Source organism: Gavialis gangeticus, unplaced genomic scaffold (assembly GCF_001723915.1).
Source record: "Gavialis gangeticus isolate Ggan-Ray unplaced genomic scaffold, GavGan_comp1, whole genome shotgun sequence".
Lineage (NCBI taxonomy): Eukaryota > Metazoa > Chordata > Crocodylia > Gavialidae > Gavialis > Gavialis gangeticus.
In genome coordinates, this window is record NW_017728992.1 from 71864940 (window position 1) to 71870752 (window position 5813).

A 5813-nucleotide genomic window follows, 5' to 3' on the forward strand; every position below is an offset into this window, starting at 1 on the left:
TATTGCTCCACTCCCCCGCATCAGGGCCTAGGAGTGGAGCACTCCCCCAGAGCCGGCAGAGCCCGTGCCAACCGCCTGCCCCAGCCTCCATCCCTGCCTTGCCTCACCTCAGGGAGGAGCCACTGCCTGCCCTGAGTGAGGCTCTGCCAGCTTCGGGACAGTGCTCCACTCCCTGGCATGGCCTCCAGGGGCATGTCCCACAGTGTCCCGGAGCCAGCAGAGCCTCACTCAGGGCAGACAGCAGCTCCTCCTCGAGGTGAGGCAAGGCAGGGATGGAGGCTGGGGTGGACGGCTGACGCGGGCTCTGCTGGCTCTGGGGAAGTGCTCCATTTCCTGGCCCTGATGTGGGGGAGTGGAGCGCTTCCCTGGAGCTGGCAGAACCTGTGCCAGGCTCCAGCCCTAGCCCCTGGCCCCTGGCTCCAGCCCCTGGCTCTCGGTTCCAGCCCCTGCCCCCCGGCCCCTAGTTCCTGGCTCTGGCCCCTGGCCTCCAGCCCCCAGGCTCAGCCCCTTTCAGTAAGTGTCCCACACCGGACCGAGGCAGTGCGCTCATGGACTGCTGCTCGTTACAGGGAACATTGGCCAGGATCAGCACTAAATCCCACTCTGTCCCTCCATAACAGTGCTACTTTGACTGTATATATCCTGCAAGAATTTTTACAATTTTGTCTCTTTTACATTTCCTTTTCTTTATTCATTATTATGTGTTTCCAGGTTCAGGTCTGCTACGTTCATTACAGGCCAAAAGAGAGCTCAAAGAACTTTCCCTATACATCTGCAATTTTGCCTATATATCTATAAATTACTGTCCCCAGCTCTGGATAAAGACTCCTTTGCCACCTCCTTTTCTTAGTATAAAGTATTTGTGACTTTCTATGAAAAATATCATATAAAAAATAAACTGGACACACTGTTTGTATATTGATATAACTACAGACACACACAACTCCAAGAAATGGGTACAAACATTTTATTCTTGTCTCAGTAATTCCTACACCTCCTGCTCTCATCATTTTTATCTCTGGGTCCAAAGATGGCTGATGAGACCTATCCAGGATTGACAGACTCTGTTGCACCTTGGGCATATATTTCTGTGTGGGGTGGGTAGCTGTGGGTTCCTGGCTCAATCCATGACATGCTGTTTCTGCTGCTCCCATTTTTCCATCTCCTGTTGTCATTATAAGGTTTCAAAGTACTGAGATCCTTGCGGAAGACTCTTCCTCCATTTGGGGCAGTCCTGGGCGATAGTTTCTCACAAATGTGTGTTGATGCTGCATTGTTTCAAGTTGGCCTTGGGGATGTGAGTGAAGCACTTTCTCTGCCCTCTTCTTAACCACATGCCTTGACTAAGCTAAGAGAATAAAACTTTCTTCAGGACTCCAGAGTTGGAAAACCAGATGATGTGGTCAGCTCAGCAAAGTTGATGTTAGATGATCATTGCCTCGATTCTCATGGTGTTTGCTTGCAATAGGATACTAATAATGGTGTACCTGTCTACCTACTGGATTTGAAGGATCTTCCACAGGCAGCTTTGATGGTACTTCTCTAGAGACTTGATGTGTCTCCTGTATGTTGTCTACATCTCAGCTCCATAGAGTGAAGTGGGGATCATGACTGCTTGATAAATCACAAGCTTGGTTTCAGATCTGATGTTGCTATCTTTAAACATTCATTTCCTTAGGCATCCAAAGGCTGCACTTGCACATTTGAGGTGATGTTGGATTTCTTTGCTGATGTCAGCCTTCTGTGAGAGCTGGTTTCCAAGGTACAGGAAATACTCAATAGTCTCTGGAGTCTCACCATGAATCTGAATTACCAGGGCTGGGGTCTGCTCATTAAGAGCTTGTTGATGGAGGACCTTAGTCTTCTGAATGTTAAGTCTCAATCCCACTTTCTTGTATGCCTTGGTTTAACAGGGGGCCTGTTCAGGGCCGCTTTCCCTGCGGCCTGCCCACCTGTTCCTGGGCTAACCACCCACATTCTCGCCCACCACGCCTTGATGTTAATTAGTTAATTTATGTTAATCAAGCAGGAGGCTGCCCATTTTCTTCCCTGATGCCAGGGGGTGCTATCTGTCGCTCCATTCCTCCCCTACACTACAGCCCAAGCCTCGCAGCTGGCATCACGCTGTTCTCACTATCACCAGCCCCTCGCTGGGCCCCAGAATCCTACTATTGAACCCCACCTGGATTCCTCTCCTCAGGCGGTCTCTTCCACCATCATACCAGGCAACATAGCTCCCTGAGCTGTTTCCCCTTCAGGTGTGATCCCTCCACTGGGACCTTTGGCTACTAGCCCCAGCTCATCTCCAGGCCAGTCAGAACCCCAGGCCCTCAGCTCTTGGGCATTCCTCGTGGTGGACACCCGGCCCTTCCAGCCCTGGCCCCAGCATGGGCCAGTCAGGGGAAGTTCAGACAGGCCTTTAGTCAATGGCCCTTACTCTTCTTCACGGGGTCCACCTTCCTGACCCTCCAACAAGGGGTAACCCACCCAGTTGTGGGGGCTAGGGGTTAAGGTGCCCTGACCCACCTTTCACCAGGGTGGTAACTGGCCTGGCATTTCCTGGGGGCTTCCATGCCATTGAGAGCCCCACCAGGCCACCCACTCCCGGCAGGGTGCAGTTTTAGGTCGTACCCAGGACTAGGATCCTCCTATCCAACCCCTACAGCTCCTCCCTTACCTCCAGATGATATCAGCAGCCTGCTGCCCAGGCGGTGTTGTTGCCTGGCTCCCAGCAGCAGAACTGCCCTGTTTATATGGACAGCTCTCAGTTCAAAATGTCTGCCCTAATCAGGTACCTGGTGGCTGCCAGCTCCAGGCCCTTAAAGTGGCAGGCACAAACAGTGCCCTGCCACATTCGGTAAAGACATTAATGATTGCCTGAAGATCTGTTCTGAGTGAGCACACACTACAGTATCATCAGCATACTGGAGCTCGATGATTGAGGTCAGGGTGGTCTTGGTTTTGGTTTGGAGTCAGCTGAGATTAAAACAATTTACTATCTATTTGGTAGTTTAGCACCACTCCAACTGGCATCTTGTTGGTGGTCAGACATAATTGCGGTAAGGAATATCAAGAAGAATATTGGAATGATGTCGCAGCCTTGCTTAACTCCCATTTTAACCTCAAAGGGATCTGTGATAGATCTGTTACTCAGAACCACTGCTCACATACTATCATGAAGCAGGCAAATTATAGTGATGAATTTCAGTGGGCATCTGGACTTCAGAAGGATCTTCTGTAGTGGTTCTTGGTTGACAGAGTTGAAGGCTTTCATGAAGTCAAAGAAGGCCATGTAGAGGGGTTCATGTTGTTCTTGGCATTTTTCCTACAGCTGGAGAGCAGTGAAGATCATGTCAGTTGTGCCTCTTGATGCCCTAAACCCAAACTGAGATTCTGGGAGGAGCTCTTCAGCAAGTGGAAAGAGACGGTTAAAGAAGGTTCTCACAAAAATCTTTCCGGTGGACAGCAAGGCGATCCCTCTGTAATTTCCACAGTCAGACTTGTTTCCTTTCATGAAGATCGTCATGACCATGGCATCCCTAAGGCCAACTGGGATTTCCTCATTGTTTATCCTGTGGCCTAAATATTCATCTTGAGCACCTACTTGAAGTTATATATAGACAACTGGGTAAAGGGTATGATTATCTAGAGAGCTACACATGAAGCCATTTATTAAAGTACCAGCACATGAATTTAGATGCCTAACTTGACATTGACAACAGTAGCTACTTAAAAAAAGTGTGGTTATTTGTCTTCTGGCATTGCAGCCTATAGGGTTCCTGTTTGAAGGCTTTTCTCCACAATCATGAGGGATAAAAGCTTACTTTTTAATGTAAGATAAGTCTGACACAGTCCTATAATTTCAGGAATCAGGACTTTAAGAAAAGCCCTAAATATTGCAAGACACCTGATCAGATCATGAGAACTGATCACACCACACTAAACATTAAAAAAAAGTAGTCTCTGCATCCAATTACTGACTGATAGGACTTACCATTCAAGAGGCTGATCCTGAGAGTGGCTTAGCATCAATCAGAACTACGGGTTTTCTGAAAGCCAGGCCTTGAGTGCAGTCCTCCCTATGTAATCTGAGCCCTGAGCCCCTTCCTCAGAGTGTCGGCAGAAATGGGAGTGTTTAAGGAGACATTGTCTCAGTACACAAACAGAGTCCTTGGCTACAGGAGTCAGGCAGGAGTTATTTGATGACAACAAACCAGTACTCTCTCTAAGTACAATGGAATTCACCTCTTTTTCTAGCCCCACATCACTTTTTACACAATGCTCTGCAACCATAGTGTATAGTCTCAGCCCTTAAGTGTGCACAAACTAGTGTGCCTTAAAAGTTGTTTCCTATGCAGCATTTGAAGCGCTTCAGTGTGCTGCGTCCTCTTAACATTTCAACCATTTAAAGTTACACTACTTTCCAATGTATTGTACATTAAAACCTTGCCTGATTTCTGCTGGTAGAAAGTATAATGCTGCCTTAATATTAAAAGTAGTTTAAATGCTCTTATTGCATTACAGGTATTTTCTTCAATTAAACTCCCTAAAACAATCCCCTAGGAAACATCAAATGCAGCCCCTCCTCCAACCTCTATTAATGCATAGTTAAGGTTGCATAGTAAAAGAGCCCAAACCCACACTGCTGTTGTCAATAAGAATTGACTTTCAGTACTTAGTTTCCCATAGGCACTTTTACAATGTTTGGCCTATATCTTGAAAATATGATTTACACAAAGCAAGCTTTAAAAGCCACTCATTTCTCCAAAATGCAGTTAATTAAACTAGTGACATTTAATAGGTTAAATTAAAAAAGACCTTAATTTAACCTTCAGGTTGTAAATTTAAAACCACTCCAGTCCAGGAGATGTGTAAGTGAAAGTTTTTCATAAGGTGCTAGTGATTCTGAGATGCCCAAATTCCACAGAGTTTCAGTGAGACTCAGACTTGCAAGTCACTTCGGTTTATGTAAAAATGTTGCCCATAACAATTTTCTCTGGGAAAGTTTGAAAAACCTACATAACCCGAGCAGCTGTGTAAGAATGCTTATGGCATTGGATGCTAAATCATAAGGATTTAGCTTTTGAACTTTTCCTGTGTCAGTCCATGTGTGACTTCATCACACATAAATTGCCTGTTTTTCTTTTTCTTCCTATGTGTGGAAAAATACAGGGAAATGTAAAAGATGAGTGAATCATCCAAAATTTGGACTATTTTCTTTTATCTACATTTTGGATTCAAGCTAGGAGAAAATTCAAGAATCAGTGCAGATAAAAAGGACTGCTGGGCACAGTAAAAAGCTAAGAACAGCAAAGTAAAAGCACAGAGCTATAAAAGCTGTGGAGCTGCAACTCTGTTTAGCATTCAAGCAACTATCTCTAGAATGGAAGCAGATTATGTGGTATCATATTGCAAAAGGGCTGTTCAGCCCCGCTGCTCTCACTCAGAGCTACATATTTACTTTTGTCACTGGGTAGCAGTGATTGCATTATATCCTTCCTGCCAGGACACCGAAGAGAAACAGAAGGTTAAGTATAGAAGGGGGAGGGAGAGAAAAAAGAAGGAAAAGTGGCAATAAAGAGGAAAGAATGGGAGGAAAGAATAGCTGAAAAGTAAAGACCTTAACTGAGCAAGGAAAAAGATACTTAAGAAACAAGGAAGAGGAGGAGAGGATCAAGCCTTGCATATATGGAATTACTAAAGCAACTCTGTCTCTTCTCTGGTGTCACTGAGTGCAATATAGTTGGGTAAAAATGCAATAGATGCATTTTACTAAGTGTCTTGGAAATTTGCTCTGTGAGTGCTGCCAGTGC